Here is a 19438-nt window from a genome sequence, read left to right on the forward strand (position 1 = left end):
GAGTATTGACGGATGAGAAGCAAAAAAGAGCCGTCAGGTGCTAAAAAATAAACCTTAGACTCAAACGTTAGAACAGGCTTTTCCCCGCAGCACGCCGTGTAATAAATACTCACAAAGAAAACGGCGGCTGTTACAACCTATGTCTAAAAATGTGTAGTTTCATGCATCGGTTAAAACACTCGACTCCAGCTACACGACGCCCAGCTGGAAACACTTCACCTACCCGAGATTCACAGAATTTACAGAAAATATAAATTTTTTTGTGATTTATATCGTTATCGGGACGATAGATGTTTTATATCGGGATATGAGATTCTGGTCATATTGCACAGCCCTAATTAAATGCTTGGACCCCAGAATTTGCTTTTTGCTTTTATTGTGTTGAAATATTGCAAAACTGTTGCCCAGTTTTTGGAGATATCGGCTGTAGAGATGTCTGCCTTTCTCTATAATATACTGGGATCAGATGGCGCTTTATTTGCAGAAAGGGGAAAAAAAACATGTTCACAGTTCATATAGGAACTCATTTCTTTCTATCAGACTACACCCACCAAATGTAATGCTGTGAAGAACAACGCCTCCATTTACTCGTGAAGAGAGACTCGTGACAGAATACCATAAATGCTTTAAGACACTAAACTGTGCCCCTCAGCTGCCTCTCGAACATGTTTCTCACCCCGTGGATGGACTCCAGCTCTGTCATCTTGTGCTGTAGCTGGCGACTAAAGTCCTTGTTTTGCTCTGAGCTCAGTGTAGTGGTCCCAGCTCTCCACCTACTCCAGGTTGTGGCGAAAGTGGCCCCTCCAGCTCCAGTTCCGGGAGGCTCTCTAGCATACTACCGTCGCCAAATTGGAGTATGTCTGACAGTGGGATAAGGCACAACAAAAACAACCTGAGCAACCTGCAGAGAACCATTAGACAGGAGGGAACTTTTTTTGCTTTGGTGTGAATTACAGAGAAGAAAGTAGGTCATTTTGATTTGGGGATGAAGCTGTTAAGCTGTTTTTAAACATGAACTCGAGTACTGAGTTGCCAAACAACAAGTTTTCCTCTGACTTGTTGTTTCCAAATTTTCCCCACAGCTGATAACATCACTGTTAGGTCCAGTCCAGAAGTAAACAAGCTGGCTGCTAACAAAACTGTTCCATGAATACCACTAAAAAAAAAACCAATCTAAGTGGAGGCAAACATCCCTGTGAGGGGGCTGAAATCTCTTAAAACAAAGGGTTGGTTTCACATCTATGGGCTTTATATTCCCATCAGACGCCTGATGTCAGCAGGGTTCGACTGAAGTGCCCGTTTAGTCCACATTGACTCCAGCCTCAAAGTTAACATCAGACATTTTGCTGGACAAAAATAGTTTAACAGTAAGTTCCACGAGGAATAAACGGAAAGAAAAATGTATTGTTTTTATTGACTGAGTGATTGATTTTTTTATTTCCCAGCCCACAGCAGCTCTATATGCCCACAACCACACTGGAAAGCGCAGTCTGAAACTAAAGGCCTTAATGCATTAGTGTTGTGTATACGTTTTCTGCGTTTGGGATTTATACATGCTGCCTGTGGAAATTATACTTGTTATGCTCTTCAATTTGAGACACTTTGCTTTGGAGAGACATGTTTTTACACACTCTTAACTCATCTGCATTATTAAGATCATTCTCCCATTAGATAAAATAGGTAAAGTTTTATAAACTTTTGATTTAACAGACTGTCTGTGTTGCAACTGTGACCTACAGTATGGTCATGAGATCTTGGAAATGAACTAAAGAATAAGACTGATTACAAGCGATTGAAATGAGCTTCTCCTAGAAGGTAGCTGGGCTGGCCTTAGAGAGAGACGTTGGAATAGGGCTGCTGCTCCTCCGTGTTGCAAGGAGCCAGTCAAGGTGGTTTGGCCTGGGAATACCTCAGGATCTCATAAGGAACTGGAAGAAGTTGTAGGGGAGAAGGATGACTGGAACATCCTCCCCAGCATGCTGCCACCACAAATCAACTTTGGATAAGTGGAAGATATTGATTACACAAATGGAAGTTACACAATTGAATAGAGAGGAGACTGTGTTGTTGTCGGTACTCTGATGTGGTATTTAAATCAATATTTATGCTTAAATGCAACTCTTTTCTGTGTCTTCTAATTGAAATTTGTCGCTTGCAAGGTGCTTTTGAACTCCATAGTCACTGGGGAATAACTACATCCTCGGGATGTGTGGGGTTTCTTTCTATTTGGGTTTGCATTGCCAATAGGAACAGTACTGTGACATCCTGGAGATATGAAAAAGTTCCTATGATGTAAAAGGTTACTGACCCAAGTTGTAAAAATCTGCAGTGCTGCTCAGTTTCCCTGCAAGAAAGTGTTACCATTAATTTTAATATCCTCTTTTTCTTATAAAGGAAGCTGCATTTGCATTATTGTGATGCAAAAACCCCTGCACAAGATGCTTTGATAAGACTGGTGTGAGTCTCAACTGTTGTCTGGTCTGCTGGCTCTTCAGTCGTGCATGTTATGAGAAATTGAAACTGGCCCCTATTTTAAAAGAGACAGTGGACACTGGAAGACTGATAAACTAGGGTTGTGTCGATGGAGGATGATCAAAGGCTACGTTCACACTGCAGGCGAAAGCGCATCAAATCCGATTTTTTTGACCCTATGCGACCCATATCCGATCATGGTATGACAGTGTGAACGGCACAAATCTGATATTTTCAAATCCAATCTGGGTCACTTTCGTATGTGGTACTGAATCCGATACATATCCGATGTTTCAGAAAGCAACTGCTGTGTGAACGGTCAAGTCGCATTAAATCCATCTTTTACGTCACTGACACGAGACAGACGCCACAGACGCCAAGCTCCTTTGACTACGATGACCTGGATGACTGAGAACCTTCACATACAAGACAGACGCCAATTATCAGCGCCAAAGAAGCGCCCGAGAAGACATCGCGAACGCTTCCTGGCCATCCGGTGAAACTGCTGGGAAGACAACGTTGGAGAAACGTGAACATTTTATTTGTACTGCATAACCTGCAGATTCTGACAGAAATCTGCAACTATCCTTTGAAGCACCGCTCCTCTAAAACAGCAATAAGGATCATTATTAGGTTATCTACATTATTATGTAAATAACAAAATAACTTAAAGCAAAAATTGGAAAACATGAAGTCCGAAGTCTTTATATTAAGGGCCATCAGTCAAACAATATAGTTTGCTCTGGGTCTAAACAGAGCGCGTTGTGTGTGACGTCTTCTTTTGCGCATGCGGGCCGCTTTGAGCGTTCACACTAGAGCGCGTTTGCTGTCGCATTTTATTTGTAGTGTGAACACGCAGACAAAAAAATCTGATTTGATCAAAAAATCGGAATTGAGCATTAAGACCTGCAGTGTGAACGTAGCCTAAAGGTCAGATGATCGTTAGAGGGGATTCAAGGGGATTTTTTTTCCAACTCATCTTCTTGTCAGCGTATTAATTGAATGTCATCATTATAATTAGATTGATAATAAATCTAATCAGCCACGCTAGTTTCATGTTAGCATGCTGGCATGTAACCGACATGGTTATGTGCAAGTTAATGCTCGCAACTCTTCACACTTTGAAATGAATGTATGTGTATCTGGAGCGAATATACTCATTTCTCATCATAGAGTAAGGAAAAACTTTAACTTGTGTTTAAAACTTAGTGGCCTCTTTTCATTCTTTTTCACAGGGCTTTGTGTTTGCTGGTGAAAAGAATCCGCTGTGGAGGAAACCAGCGAAGGACAAACAGGTGGGACACATTAACCCTCTCGAGGCAGGCGTTGCAGATTTGCAACAGTTAAAAACTAACAACCTGATTACCCCACATACATATTTTATGAGTTTGTTTTTTTTTTTTTACTCAGAAGTACCACTGCAGGACTTGGTTGTGCATTAGCAACAAAAAGTTTAATTTGAGCCTGAGATGGTTGAAAGGAGACTGTGAGGGAGTCAAAAAGAGCCAAACAAATATGATGGCCTGGTATCTTTTTAGCTGTTTAACTGAATCTGGGTGGAGCACATAAGTTGATATTTCAGGGAAATGGTTGAGAATTCGACACACGTGTCAGGATGGGCATGCATACTCTTTTGTAATGGTTGTTACAAAGAAGTGTTTTGTTAGCCATTTGAAAATTGATGATAACAAGTCATTTTTTAAGCATCAATTAGATTTGCACTTTTTGAATGATATTAGAGTCTCATCATCGTTGGCTGCATAGAAATCCTGAGCCTTAGGAGTAATATTTTTACATTATTTTCAGACACTGGTGCTTATATTTTTCCACAATAGCTCCATCGTGTCTGGTGTTTTTTAAATTCTTGTTTACATGTTTGTTTGTTTGTTTTTTGTCTAAACTGAGGCCAAGTTGGGCATTTAAATTCCCCATTGTTCAAAAACGTGCACATAAAAAAAAAAAAAAAAGAGTATGTTTCCCTAAACTGAAAAATTGTGGCCATTTAGAAAATTCAATGCCTTAAGTTAAAGATTCAAAAGTGAGAAGCATAAAAACATTAGCTGTGGTATCCAATGATTATGGTATGTAGTCTTTGTCAACATACTTGAAGTAGGAAGTAAACACTCAAAAGATCTTGTAAACACTCTTACACTCTCCGCAGTGTTGTATTGTGTGTTTGTGTGTGCGTGTGTGTGTGTTAAGGGTAAAGGTTAGTCATGATGTACTTTTGACTTTTGGAATACCCAAATGGAAAACATTTTTAAAAGGAAAACTGTGATCTCAAAATGAAAACATGACACTTCACTTGAAAGGCAACATCTTTCTGTTTCTGAGAATTTGACCATTTTCCATGTGGGGAAAATAAAAACTAACCTTAACCCAAGACCAATCACCAATGACCTGGCAGGTGTTAAAATCTTAACCGCGCAGTGTTAAACTCATCCAGTGATTATCTCACTTATTAGCAATGACACTGGAGTTAATAAATGTCTGTTGGACTACAGAGAAGATCTCCCAGCCCAAATAGAAACGGAGAATAACTGGCAGCATTGAGAAGCTGTAACACTGGTGTCAATGAATTTTAGTGAAGAAGAGACATCATCATGTGTGTTGGCTCGGCTGCCTTAAGAGGTCTACTCAGCTGGCTATTAGCCGCATTCAGTGGTGATGATGACTAAGAGCTGAGTGCAGGCTCTTATGGGGTTTTGCTGTGTTTCTGTGTTAATATGCAGTCAGCTATGCGAGTGATGGCCTGAAAATGAGACTGATGGAAGTTTGTGAAACAAAGTAGGAAGGAAAGAAAGTGATTGCGGTGCTAACATTTCCCTCTTGATAAGCAACAGATATACAGTGACTTGTAGCTGTAGCTGTTTATCCAGAACAGGAAGCTGCTGTCGTCGCGGAGTGTTCTAATTGCGGTGGGTTTGTAGGCTTTTGGCCTCTCGATATGTTTTAAAAGAGTGTGTATGTGTTGAGACTGACACAGAACTGATCTCTGTAGTTTGAAACCATCGAGATTAGGTGCTTCACACAGCTGTTTGTGAATGACTTGCACATTAGAGGCTAGTACTTCATGTATACATGTGAAGCAGCCCAGTGAGTCAGACAGGCTTTCACTGACATATTCATTTATTCATGTGTTTATTCATTCAGGTGCTGCATGTTCTCGTATGCATTCAACCTGCTTCAATTTTTCTGCTGACAAAGATTTCTCCATTTTTAAACATTTGCATTTTCTGTTGGCTGAATTTTATTTTTCAGAAAGATGCAAAGAAACTGAATTACATTCAGAGTAGACCCAGCTGTTAAAAGAAGAAAGAAATATTTCAAGATCCACTAAGGTTTTGTTTGTTTGTTTTTTAACAAATGTTTCATCTACTGAAGCATAGGCATATTTTAATGAATATAACAGGGAAAGACATACACTGTATTGCCAAAGGGATTCACTCACCTATCCATGTAATTGAATTCAGGTCTTCCAGTCACTTCCATGTCCACAGGTGTATAAAAATCAAGCACCTAGGCATGCAGACCGCTTCTACAAATATTTGTGAAAGAACGGGTTGTTCTCAGGAATTCCAGCGTGATACAGTGATAGGATTCCAAATACGTGACGAGTCCAGTTGTGAAATATTCCAAATTCAACTGTTAGTGGTATTATAACAAAGTGGAAGTTATTAGGAATGATAGAAACTCAGCTACAAAGTGGTAGGCAATATAAAACCGCAGAGCAGGGTCAGCGGATGCTGACGAGCATAGTGCACAGAGGTCAGCAACTTTCTGTAGATCTCTACAGACCTCCAAACTTCATGTTGCCTTCAGATTAGATCAAGAACAGTCGGTAGAGAGCTTCGTGGAATGGGTTTTCATGGCCAAGCAGCTGTATCCAAGCCTTACATCACCAAGCACAATCCAAAGCTTTGGTTGCAGTGGTGCTTTAGACCACTGCATCTGTCTGAGCTAATTGGAGGGTCTTCACTGCATCCTTTTACTAAGTTCCAGTGAATGGAGCTCTTAATACTTCAGCATACCAAGGCATTTTGGATAGTTTCATGCTCCTAACTTTGAAGGATGTTTGAGGATGGCCCCTTCGTGTTCCAATGTGACTGTGCACCAGTCCACAAAGCAAGGGCCATAAAGACATGGATGAGTGAGTTTGCTGTGAAAGAAATTGACTGGCCTGCACAGAGTCCCGACTTCAACACGACAAAACACCTTTGGGATGAATTAGAGCGGAGACTAGAGAGGACATCTTGACCAGTATCAGTGTCTGACCTCACAAATGCGATTCTGGAAGCCCATAGACATGTACTCGTAAAACTTGTGAAAACTTTTCCCAGGAGAGTTGATGCTGTTATAGCTGCAAATGGTGGGTTTACATCATTTAAACCCTATGGATTAAAAATGGGATGTCACTCAAGTTCATATGCATGTGAAGGCAGGCGAGCGAGTACTTTTAGCCTTATAGTGTGTATCTCTGTCAGTCATAGCATATCCAAATGTTGGCTTTAGTAGAGTCAGACTTATTACCAAGTCTCTACAAAACTTGTATTAAATCACAAGTATATAGTGCATATGCAGTAATTTATTGCTCACTTAACACAATAACTGCATCTCAACTAATATAAACTAAGTGGTACTATTTAAAACAGGAAATGTGCTTTATTAGCAAGGCTCCTTCCGATTGTCAAACACATCAATCTTCATAATTTAGTCTGTTATAAAATATTACATTTTGGCACCAAATCACAACAAAAGTCACCTCAAGGCACTTTATTTTGTACTGTAAAGACCTTACAATAATAAAGAGAGAACCCAAGCAATCAAACGACTCCCTATAAGCAAGCACTGGCGACAGTGGGAAGAAAAAAACCTCCCTTTTAACAGGAAGAAACCTCTGGCAGAACCAGGCTCAGGGAGGGGCGACACTCTGCCAAGACAGGTCGAGGGTGAGAAAGACATTTGCTGTTAAAGGCAAACTCAAAATAAGCCCTAGATAAGGTTGTTTTTTTTCCCAATACGGAGAGCGCATCTGATTTCAGAGGTTTTTGGTAATCGTTGCTTTAGAAAATCCTAAAAACACAAATAAAAGAAAGATGTATTGGGGTTCAATTAAATTTGCATTTGGTTGTCCAAAGAAAGATCTGCAAAACTGCTGCCCAGAGTGAGCTCAGCTTTTTAGAGAGGGGATAAAGTGCACAGTTGTGAAGGAAAGGGTTGCACTGGAGAACGAGACCACCAATATTAGTTTTATCTTTAATATCTTGTTTTCTAATTGTAATTGGAAAAATAACTGACACGAGGAGTTGAATTTTAAGTGGAGTGATAATGGCAGTTTTCTCATATCCAAGCGTGTTAAATGATGCGCTTCGACATGTGTGATGTCTCTCGTCAGGATGTTTGTTGTCTGCCGCTGTCGTATTTTTAGCTGCTTCTTCTTCTTCATTTACCTCTTGAGGAAAATGCTGCCATGTCCCGCTCGGTGCGACCTGCTTATCAACGTGCTGCAGACAACAGCTGTTATCTAACATGTTGGAGATGCACTCCATGTCTCATTGGCATGCCTTGGCTTTCACTCTCACACATCAACATAGACTCATGCACTTTGTGATGTTCTTTAAGAAGGAGAAACATGTTGTTTTTTTTTTAGGGGTGGGAGGGGGGGGTTCATCTTTATTGAACATTAATATCAACAGTGAAAGAGAAAGAGAATCTATATCCACTGCATAGCTTATACAAATCAGTTATTCCGGCTGGCTTTTTCTTGGATACAAATCTTTCAAAAATGGTCCCCAAACTCTCAGTCTTTGAGAATATATGTAATTCTTTGTAGCGGAAAGTGTGGAACATTTGGCCTGTGAGATTTTGCCTTCAAAACAATACAATTAGCATTTAAGAGATGGAGATTCATCAGCAGTTTGTTTATTTGTTTTTAATTTAATTCTGTCCCTCTGGCTGCCAAACAAAAGCTCTGGTTCAAGACTCATTTCCTTTCTGTATATTTTTATTATATTGGTTTAACTTGGCCCAAATCACAGATGTTCTGATTAAGCAGTTATAGCGTATTCACAGTCCAAGTGTGAATCACAGCACAGACTGATTTCCACTTTATTTTCTCTTTCTAATTGTTATTTAAAGTTTTTTATGCACCCTTTTTCCTCTTCTTGTGGAATCTCATCAGTCACGGACCACACAACTCCACATTTATCTGGGAATTCTCCACATTCCGCTCTCGCACTTTTGTTCGATGTTTGTGGTAACTTTAACATATCTGCTTCCAAATCTAAATGATGCGTTGCTCTTAAGGTTTTTAATGCTTTCTTACATAAAAGGATGCTGTGGTTCCAGTAGGGACTCCATGAAATATTCATGTTCCTAATGTAAGGATGTGTGTAACATTTCCCAGAATCTGTAAAACATACCTCTTTCAAAAAGGAGAAACTGTAAACAGTCACACCATCACACTGGTTATCTCTGTGGTTTTACTTGCGGACTAAAGGTTAAACGAGACACAATGTCCTGGGAAGGGTTATTATGGGTCAGAATCTGGCAACCTCATGATTTGATTACATTTAGATTCTTTTGAATCACATTGATCCAGATTTGATTTAATGATGATGATTTTGGCTCCACTGGGGTCTCAGCCTCGGGATTTTGCTCACCTAATTTAATCAACGAGTGGCACAAAATATTGTACATATTGCTCTGAATTACCAGAGAAATAAACTGGAATTGAACCCACACTGTATTTTCACACTTTTGTAGCTTGTTAATATATTACAATATGTGTTAATAGGATTATATACATTTCAATCGGCCTAATTTTGATTATATTTTAGCTTGTTTTAAAAAAAACATTCAAATGTGAAAATGAATTGGTTTAACAGAGTACTATCAGTACTTTGTCCTGTGATTGTCAGAGTCAGAACAGCTGTGTGGCGTGACGTGAGGAGAGAGATGGGTATTTAAACACTTTGATTTGATGTAATTTGTTAGTATTTTGGTTTTTAAACATACCTCTGTGACGTTGTGGCGAGCTGTGCAGGAGGTAAAAACGTGTGGGCTGTTAAGTGTTTTTTGTTTGTTTGTTTTTGTTTTGTTTTGTTGAATAGTTCTTGACAAGCGGCATCTAGGTCTTTTACTGTCTATCACAAGGCTAACATGGAGAGACAGATAATCATTCAACCTTGCAATCACACTTGCAGCCAATTTAGAAATACCAGTTAGCCCATTATGTGTGTCTGTGGAGTCTGGAGAGAACCCACACAGGCACAGGGAGAGCATCCAAACATCCCAGCTGGTGAATGTGAACCGGTTGTAGCTTGCTATGAAGTGACCACTGCTCCAACTTTATTGTTTTCACAGTTTTTTAGCTCTCTCTAATAAGAAATGTACATATAGATTAATACAATCAATAAATGGCTTTGCAATGCTATTATAAACAAATATAATGTGTCAGTAACATGCATATAAGTAGCTCTTTGTAAATTCACCCTTTCTAAGGCCTTATAATGGCCTTATATACCCATTACCTATTTAGGACCGAACCCATAACAAAAACTCATGCTTAAAAATGATGTTTAAGAGATGGATCACAGATGATGATCGGCCTCTGAAACAGAGCACTCAGGCAGCAAACACATTCAGCCATCACGCGGGCTTCAGATGACATTAATATTCATAGAATAAAAGTGTGTGTGTGTGTGTGTGTGTGTGTGTGTGCCTGTGCCTGTGCCTGATGGGATAGTACCTTTCTCATTACTGGCGGTGCTGTGGTAAGATGCCCGGCTACTTTAGCTACCAGACAAAAGCAGTTTCAACCTAATCCTCATTCAGTGATTTCATTTCCTCTTTAAGCACTAAATGGAAAAACAAAGACGAGAGAAAGGAAAATAAAACCAGGATTTTCTGTAAGAACTGCTCTCTGTAGACCTCACCATCACCATCCCGCCGGTTCAGTCAAGCGGTGTTTGATCAAAGCCTGAGAGGACTTTTGGTTCGGGCCTACAGCTGTTAGCATGCAGCCCAGAGAGGGTCAGCTGTCTGTGACCCCAGCTGCAGGTACTGTCATCTGTATGGAGCCGCCCTGTGGAGCTTGTTAGCTGTCTGAGCTAATTGGAGGGTCTTCACTGCACAGATGCTGACGCACTTCAAAGGAGTTCCCCTTCAAAGAGCAGACAGGTCAGAGAGGGAATAGAAGGAGGATATGAATAAATGCATGATTTCATTTCTCATTTCAGAGTGGAGAACCTGGAGTTTCTTTGTATAAATAATTTTCTGTTGGCTTTGGTAAATTTGTCAACATTTCCAATCTGCATTGTGTTTGCATCAACAAGCTTGTGCAGCCATAATTCTTTTGCTGTGGCAGCCTCTATATTTTCTGGAAAGACTTCCCAACAGGTTAGTGAATGGGTTCTGTGACTTTCATCAGGCCTGGCTCTTCATCTTGGGAAGACATTAAGAGAGCCAAAAGAGAATATAACCCCCACTCAAGACAATGCCTGTAACTCCACCAGATGTACCAGAGCACGTTTCAAAACTTGTCTCGAAGAAAATCTGTTTGGGGATAAAGGACTGAATTTGGTTTCCAAAATGAAAGAAACTGTGCAGGCTAAACACTCAGCTTCTGAAATGTTTGCGGTGTGAGTTGAAGCCTTGGAACAAAACTGTATGAGACGCCACATCAAATGGAAGCACTCGAAGGGTTTGGATGGGGCTGAGGAAGACCAGTATCATCTTTATTTTTACTTATCTAGGTATCTGGAAAAGCTTCCCAAAACAACAGAATAATCTTTGTCTAACGCATGAAATGTAATTTTATAGTTAATACGTAAAACAGTTTCACATATCTCTTTCTGATGTTTGAAATAATCAAACACTTCAAATTCAAATTTTATTTGTCACTGAGTAAACAGGTTTCACTCAGAGTTTCTTTGAAGCAAAGTTTGAGAATCATTTACCTGACGCACAAGGCTACAGGCCACAACCCCAACTAGAAAAAGGCACTACTGGGTACTCAACTAAAGCCATGAACTGTTGTGGATTTTATCCACCTATTAAAGAAGTGACATTCATTTGACTACACTATATGGAGTATATTTTGATATTTTCCCCACCTTACTCGCTTTTTTGTTACAAATACGTGATTCTGTTACACTCCATCAGACTCCAATGACAGACACCAAGTAACATAGTTTGAGGTATTTTCTGACTGTGGTGTCTCATTGAGTTAGTTCAGATCCTAACACATAGTGAGCTTGCAACTCGTTTCCTGAGATGTAAAAATCAGTATTTATGTCAACGTCTCACATGAGACAGGGGAAAGCCATTTCTTCATGGGCAGGCCTTTGACCACAGGGTGTTGGAACAGGTCAAACTATAAACTGCTGACACAAAGCTAAGAAAGAACATGGTGCTTTATTTAATTCTCTACTTCAAAATTCAAATGCATCACTTTTCAAAGCTTACAGAAGCTCCTTTGTCTTCTGTAAGGTGATTTTCATCCAAACGAACCCAAAAACATGCTCTAATTATGAGAAGGATTTGATTAAAGTCTCGGGTATGACTGCGTTGCTCAACGGTGAATGCGGTGTAGAAAGAGGTGCAGAAGAGGTGCAGAAAAGCTACTGGGCTGTAGAGGACTGTTGTCGTCCTCCCAAATTTCTCTTTTTGCCAAGATATCCCCACTCCTGTAATATCACTCTGGTAAGCTGTGATACATGAGTGATTATGCATTTTTATACGGTAAGCAGAGCCTTGAGCTGCTGGCCCAAAATCAAATTACATGTTATACATTTACAGTATTTGCCCCCAAGTTCAAGATGAGTCATCTAAATCTTGTAGTGTTTCACAGAAAGAGGAAGAAAAATAGGATAATGTAATTTGAAAAAACTATAAATACCCATGAATCCACCATTACCAGGAAACCATTGATATACTATCTCTATGATAGTATATCAATGGTTCCCTGGAAAGCCTTCAGCTGATGCAGAATGCTGCAGTGGGCGTACCGACAGGGACTACCCCCCCCCATGTTGGCTTATCTTCATTGGCTTCCTGTGAAATCTAGAATCAAATTCAAAATACTTCTCACATTTTGAATAATCAGGCCCCATCTTGCTACAAAAGCCCCACTTTACTCTTAGACTGCTGGTTTACATGTGGTTCCTAAAGTATTTAAAAGTAGAATGGGAGGCAGAGCCTTCAGCTTTCAGGCTCCTCTTCTGTGGAACCAGCTCCCAGTTTGGATTTAGGAGACAGACACACTATCACTACTTTCAATATTAGGCTAGAACTTTCCTTTTTGCTAAAGCTTATCCGGTTGTTCAGTCTGACGTCACTAGTCGTGTCTGGACCTAAACTCCGCTGCAGGTCAATATCAAACGATCACTATGGCATTACTGAGAGTTGAAAAACTGTCTAAAGTCTTTCATCTTTAATAAAATGATCAGCGTTCTGCTCTACCAGGTGTAACAATTGAGTTTAACATCCAGGCATCCATGAAAACAGAATTTATGACATTTAACGGAGTTAGAAGTTAGCAGGGAGTTAGCTCGCTAGCTTCTATCTAAATACAATATAGCATGTCCTGACTGCAGGGTTTTGGACACAAATTAAAACGTACAGCTCTGTTATCACTTCCAGCATAAATGAAGACAGAAAACTAAACAGCAGTGACGTTTGTAGGGTTACTGAAGTTGGGCTAGCTGGTATATAATGATGTGCTACGTGACCGCTAGCGACACAGCTATGTTAGCATAATATAAACAAGCTAACTTTTTTCCCACTCGATAAAAGTTGACGTGAGTGTTCTCGGTGGTCAGGAACAAATGTAATCGCATGGTAGGATGCTGTAAAAGGACCAAACTTCAGCTAGGAGAACAATTGAGATAATCCATCCACAATACGAGGTTAGTCATTCATATACTGCTGCATGTGTTGGGCTGTAGTTACTTCCTAAGGTTTTAAAAACTGAGCTTAAATAAATGATTAGCGGTAATAAAAGCCGAGGGAGGTCAACAGTGATCACTGACTGTTTTAGGAGCTTTTTGAGATTAAATAGAAGAAAATACAAAACATTAAACATGTTAACAACACAAAAGCCATATTAAACGCAGACTACTTTAGGCCCGGAAGTAGGATTCGTCACGTCATCACTTAACAATTGGATAGTTAGGGCTGGATCAGGTGACCCTGACCCCTCCCTTAGTCATAGGCCTGATGGTGCACTGAGTGTTTCTCTTTTCATCACTCTGTATTTAATGATTAGTTACTATCAATCTCTGGCTTCCTTCCACAGTGTGTCTTTTGTCCTGTCCTGTCCCAAACCCCTAAGAGCCCTTCAGTGAGCCTGGTACTTCCTGTTAAAAGGGAATAATTTTCACCTTTCTGTAATGGAGGCAGTACCTTTTAAGTAAACACCTAAATAACCGATAGTTAGGATTGTAAAACTAACATTTTCTGCATCTGCATTTAGCACGACACCTGTAATTTGGTCATTGTAGTTTGCTCCATGCAAGAAAGCAAGAAAAGTCTCTTCTAGCTCCCCACTATGAATCGGGTCCTTTGATATCTACTATTGCAATGAGTTTAAATCTCATTTATTATATTGTATTTGTACAGTTGCAAATATGAAGTATGGTTGAGACAAAATCCAAAAGTGCATGAGTGTGCTGTTTGGGAATGTAAGGGTTTGTATCCACCTAAGCATTTCTTACCAGCTGAAAACAGCAGACATTTTAGCCAATGAAATAAATAAATAAAATGACAAATAAACAACTGAAAATGATACAACAGGGAGCTGAATTGGTCAAAATCTAAATTTTGATGTAAGATTTTATGGCTGAAACATCTGGAAACAAAGATGTGGGCTGAAGTTGATAAAAGATTCTTTTTTTTTTTTTGGTCCAAGTGTCTGGATACGTTTATGAAAACCAAACTAAGAATCAAATCTGTTGGATCAGAAATGGCTGTGGCGGCCCAGAGGGGCAATATTGTGTCATGCAAAGGACAAACATTAAAGGGGCAGTGCTCTAAATCTTTCAGCTGTGCGGCGTGTTTTTAAATTTTACAGCCTGTTTCCCTTCATCTGCGGCAACAATGGAGGCCTTTATCAACCTGCTTCTCAGGCAGTCACACCTGGGGACTGACCAGCAGCAGCAGCAGTGTCTGATGTTTCCCTCCCCTCCTCAGTGTTTTTGGGTTATGATCAGCGTGGATCAGGATTCAAGTGATGAACAGCTTCAGAGCCTTAGGCTGTAAACAGGATTACTAAATCTCTGGATGCTCTCCAGATGTTGCTGCTTTGTTTGTTTCAGAACTGTCTTCTCCTCTGTGTCATTCTTTGGGCTTAAAAAAAAGGACAATAAGGTCATGTCCTCTTTAATGCTGTGTCTCTTGTCCCTTCTTATTACTTTCTCTGTGACAATTTGCCTAATCTAAGTGCAGGAAATAATGGATTCATTTACACACAGCATGCTTATTATCTCACACAAGTGTCAGGCTGCAGCTAATGAATAATTTCAGTTGTCATATTTGATTAGCTCGCTTAATTCCTTTTAGGATTATTCAATTGACAATTTAATCTATAGAATACTGTGCATTTTCAAAGAAAAGTTGACATTTTCAAATGTTTAAAACAATAAAACGTTTTTCATTCCAGTTGAGGAAGAACAAAACAAACAACAGAACCAGTAATTTTCTGATTGATTGACTTAGCAGTAATCTTTTGGCAGGAATGCTTAAAATCAAAGCGATGGTCCAAGAACACACCAGTATGCTTCAGTGGAAAATAAACTTGACAATTGTCCACGTAACAATGAAAGGAAATGGCATGTTTCCAGAAAATATTACCAAGTGGCAGCAGGTACAAAGAGAAAAGGAAAGGTCCAAGAACATAGCCTTGCGGTACCCCCAGGGGAGGGCAGCAGGCACAGAAAATTCTAGTATTATTTTGGTCTTTTACCTTAGCATTAATTAGCCAATATGTGTGTTTGTGATTCCACAGTTGTTATCTGATCACAGCCAAACACAAGACTTTTGACTGCAAGAAAACAACACAGCCATAGCTAGAATGCTAATCCTGAGGATTTAAAATGCCACTGGTTAATGTTATGGTAGCAATATTATTGTTCTGTGGCTTTAATACATGCACTGCAGCCCTGACATTCTCAAGGCATTACCCAACAAAGGTGCATATCAGAGCTCAAACATCCAGGTGCAGTTTGACTGGATATAAGCTGCTCTTTAAACTGCCAGTGTGCCTGCACAAAATCCATGTGGCGTTGGAATGCTCCGGTGTGCGAGCATTCCCTCTTGCATGCTGTCGTGGTACCTCCCTCGCCTAAAACATCTGAAGTGGACTACTTCCTACTGTGTGCTACATCTGTGAAAAGACAACTGTGGAAATAATCCTGATGTGATTCTCCAGGAGGATCCTGCGTGAAAATGGTGAACAGTTTGTTGTTATTCATACAGTTAATGGAGGATTCAAGTCTTTCTATACCAAGGCTTCAGGAGACATTAAGGACGAAGCTCAGCTCAGCTAAGACAATCAGACTTTTCCACATCATCACCAATCACTGATCGACCGAGAGCCTGATTATTCAGGATTTTCTGAGGGTCACAAATTTTAGTCTGCTGCCACTCAGTTTTAGAAGTTTCACAGTCTAATTTCCCTTATGGCGGCTGTTACAAGATTAATATAAATTGTAGTGAGCTTTTCAATATAACTGAATTGGATTGTACCTGAAGCTGTAGTCTTGAGACTTGTGTGATATAAAACTGCACTCAGCTGCAGAACAGATTGTAATTTATTTTTATTTCCTTTATCAAACCTTCTGTTCGCAGTACAATTTCTGCCCTTCTTCCAAAGATATCTGGTCCTAATAAAATGTATGGTTGACTGGGGGCTTCCTCCTGATGTACAACGCAGCTTAAGGTGCAGACTAAAACACATATAACCAAAAATATATGATCAATAAAATCTTACAGTGGCTATTTGGGATTTTTTATTTTTTATTTTTTATTTTTTTTAAAGGTCAGCCTGCAAGCTGTACGAGATGGGGATCTCTGATGCAGTTAGAGGCGGCTCATTTTCAAGTATGCTATGGATCAAGCTGAAAAGCTAATGATTTATGTGAAAGATAAAGTTCTTGTTAGGCTGAAGGGAACTTGGGCTTTTTGTCCTTTTTAGATTCTATTTTGTGCAACTCCCAAACCTACTGATACAAGGGGAAAAAACTTTGCAACAGGAAATTTATTTTTAACTTTAAGTCTCCATAGCAGCTTCCAAAAAGGCACGAAAATATCAAAGAGTGGAAATAATGACACTATTATGCAACAGTTGCTCATGTGGATGTGCTTGTTGGTGCTTTCAGCCTGTGTGGTCATGAAGTTTGGACTATATTTACAGATGTCACATGGGCCCCTGTAGCCATTTAGATGGGGAGGAGAAGACCTTCAGACAATGTCATCATAGCAATAGCAATGTCTGATATTGTATAGTTATTCCTAAAGGCTCAGTTTGAGACAGGAAAAACCTGGAATAATAAAATGATGTTGGGTTTAAATGTCTGTCACTTATTTGTGGCACTCAGTAGATTAAATTCTTTTACCACAGGACCACAGTCTGCACACTACCAGCTCTGTTAAAGTTTGCCTGTAGATCTTTTAACAGAGCTGGTAGTGTGTCAGAGGCAGACTTGACGTCTTACAAATGAAGAATTTTATGTTTTTGTTTTCCAACCAATTGAAATAGGAAAGTTTGAGATCTCTTCTGGTTATTTTTGTGTTGCTTCTTTCTGAAATTGCATGTTATAATCTTCAGAGTTGATTACCAACATGCCTGATTACACTCTCTCTGGCCTATCCATGACAGCAAAGAGGTTTCCACTTGATCCAAAATGAGCCCTCTGTAAATCTACGGGGTCTCATATTTCATCGCCCTGATGGATTGGATTGTCTAGGATTGCACTGACTCTTTTCTAGAGTTAATAAAAACACTTTTCAACACTAGAGCCCCTAGTTTGGTTCTTTTGGCACAGATGACAGCTGTAGCTCAGGAGGTAGAGGGGCTTGTCTACTAATGGGTCGATTGTTTGATCCTATATATTGAGAAGTCCTCGGATGAGATAGTGAGTCTCAGATTTTCCATGCTGTGTCCATTGATTTTGAGTATGTACATAATGGATTAAAAGCAATTAAAGCGCCAAAGATAAAAGTGCTCTATAAATATGACACCGCCTCCGTTTCCCGTGCAGTTTAAGACCATCTCCAAAGATTGTAAACACAAGATAATTGGGGTAAGAAGATTCTTGTTTTCCCTTTTATTTTTCTATTTTTTCCCTTTACCTTTTTTGCCCCTGACTAAAAGCCCAGAGTCATTCTTTAGGTGTAAAGAGAAACCTCGTTTAACAAGATCTATCTAGCGGAAGTAAAACTCTCAAAGTTTTCATAGATGATGATGTACAAAGACTTTTCGTTGCTGCAGCTGACTGTCTCCAGATCACTTAAGGTCTGTTTCCTGGTCTGCTTTTGGCGAAACACAGCAACTGCCAGCATGCATTTCCAGTGGTTGCCCTGCTGCTACAGTGCAGGTCAGTTCATCTGTGATGGAGGTGATGTGGGCAGAAACCCCAGGCTCTCTTTGCCACCTTCTTCACCCCAAAAATCACCACCCCCACCCCTTTCCTTCATTTATGCATTGGTTTATTTGTTTTTCATATTATTTATTTGTTTTAAACGTCATGGGAGTCATCTGTAAAAAATCTGAATGAATTAGCCTACTATCTTGGCTGTTGCTTCACCACGTCAGCAATCCTTAATAGGTGATACTTGAGACATGTGTGACAGGTTGTAGACTTTGCAGTTTTGGGAAAGCTGGGCCCATTTTCACCCATTTAAGAGTAAATCTTAGCAGGTATCATAGCGGAGTGAGTGTGGCCTGTAGTGTGAAGTTGCTTGGAGTTCTCAGCAGGAGTAGAAATTATATATTATATATCTTATATATTAATATGAATCCATCCACCATATTTGCTGTTTCAAATGAAGGACAGTGATATTTCTAAATCCTGCTTTTTATCTCTTTGCACAGTCACTCCTAGATAAACAATCAGCTGACTACCTAAACTGTGGTTATGGTTGACAGATTTGTCATTGTTCATGCAGACAGAGACGTCAGCAGCTCGGTATCCATTTATACTCTCACAGCATCTCAGTGCGGTTTATTCTAGTCCCATCTTCGAAAATAGAAGTCAATATAGGAAGCAAAGCAATGGCTAAGGTTTCTTCACTGTTTTATGTAGAACATCTCATCTTTTCCAACTGCTGCAACAAACTCATCTGGGAATTTCTGTGCTTCTGCGTTGTGATAGAACTTGTGAAATCTTGTAGAGACAGATTCCTGCTGTTAGGCATCTTGGTTACAAAGAATGGAAGGCGCAAGGCAACTTGGCAGTATCGTCATGAACAATAAGTACCCGATAACCTGAAAATATTAAAATTGGCCATTTTTGACTTTTAGACACATTGTTCTCCTAAGTCCTGATCACAAACATGTAAACTGACAGACATCAAAACTATTCACATATTTTTCATAAAAGGCTCTTTTACTTCCAAAACATAGGTTTATAGATTCAGGTTTCGTAGATCTGACTGGTTAATGGCAGTTTTCTGCTCTGTGATGGGAAGATTAAATTAAAGGGTTTAAGTTGATGAGCCTCAGTTTGTGCTGACTGCCTTAAAGTTTGAAGGGTTAATTGCACAGCCTGAAATAAACAGACAAACGGGAAGCTGGCACTGCTTGCACACATGTCTTGCTTCCTGTGATCATGAGTCATTTACAACCAGTGAATGAGTGTGCTTGTGTGACTTTGAGCCTTGGGAGCTTTTTTTTTTTTTTTGCAGTGGAAAACTGTAAGATGAATCTTGCTAATTGTCCATATAGTGTCGCTGTGTGAGAACATCA

The 19438-nt window shown here is 39.7% G+C and overlaps 1 protein-coding gene across 5 annotated transcripts in view; it reads left to right on the forward strand.

The window, feature by feature from the left end:
- The window catches only part of LOC308402998 (plasma membrane calcium-transporting ATPase 1-like), a 134306-nt gene that overhangs the window by 26867 nt on the left and 88001 nt on the right, over positions 1 to 19438 (forward strand). For 4 of the 5 annotated variants that reach the window (XM_080892204.1, XM_080892203.1, XM_080892207.1 and 1 more), the window contains one exon: positions 3708 to 3767. The exons of the other annotated variant lie outside the window; for it this stretch is intronic. The gene's annotated coding sequence lies outside the window, so the exon portion shown is untranslated. The remainder of the gene's footprint in view (positions 1 to 3707; positions 3768 to 19438) is intronic. 5 annotated transcript variants of the gene reach the window in all.

This window comes from Rhamphochromis sp. 'chilingali', assembly GCF_963969265.1.
Source record: "Rhamphochromis sp. 'chilingali' genome assembly, chromosome: 9".
Lineage (NCBI taxonomy): Eukaryota > Metazoa > Chordata > Actinopteri > Cichliformes > Cichlidae > Rhamphochromis > Rhamphochromis sp. 'chilingali'.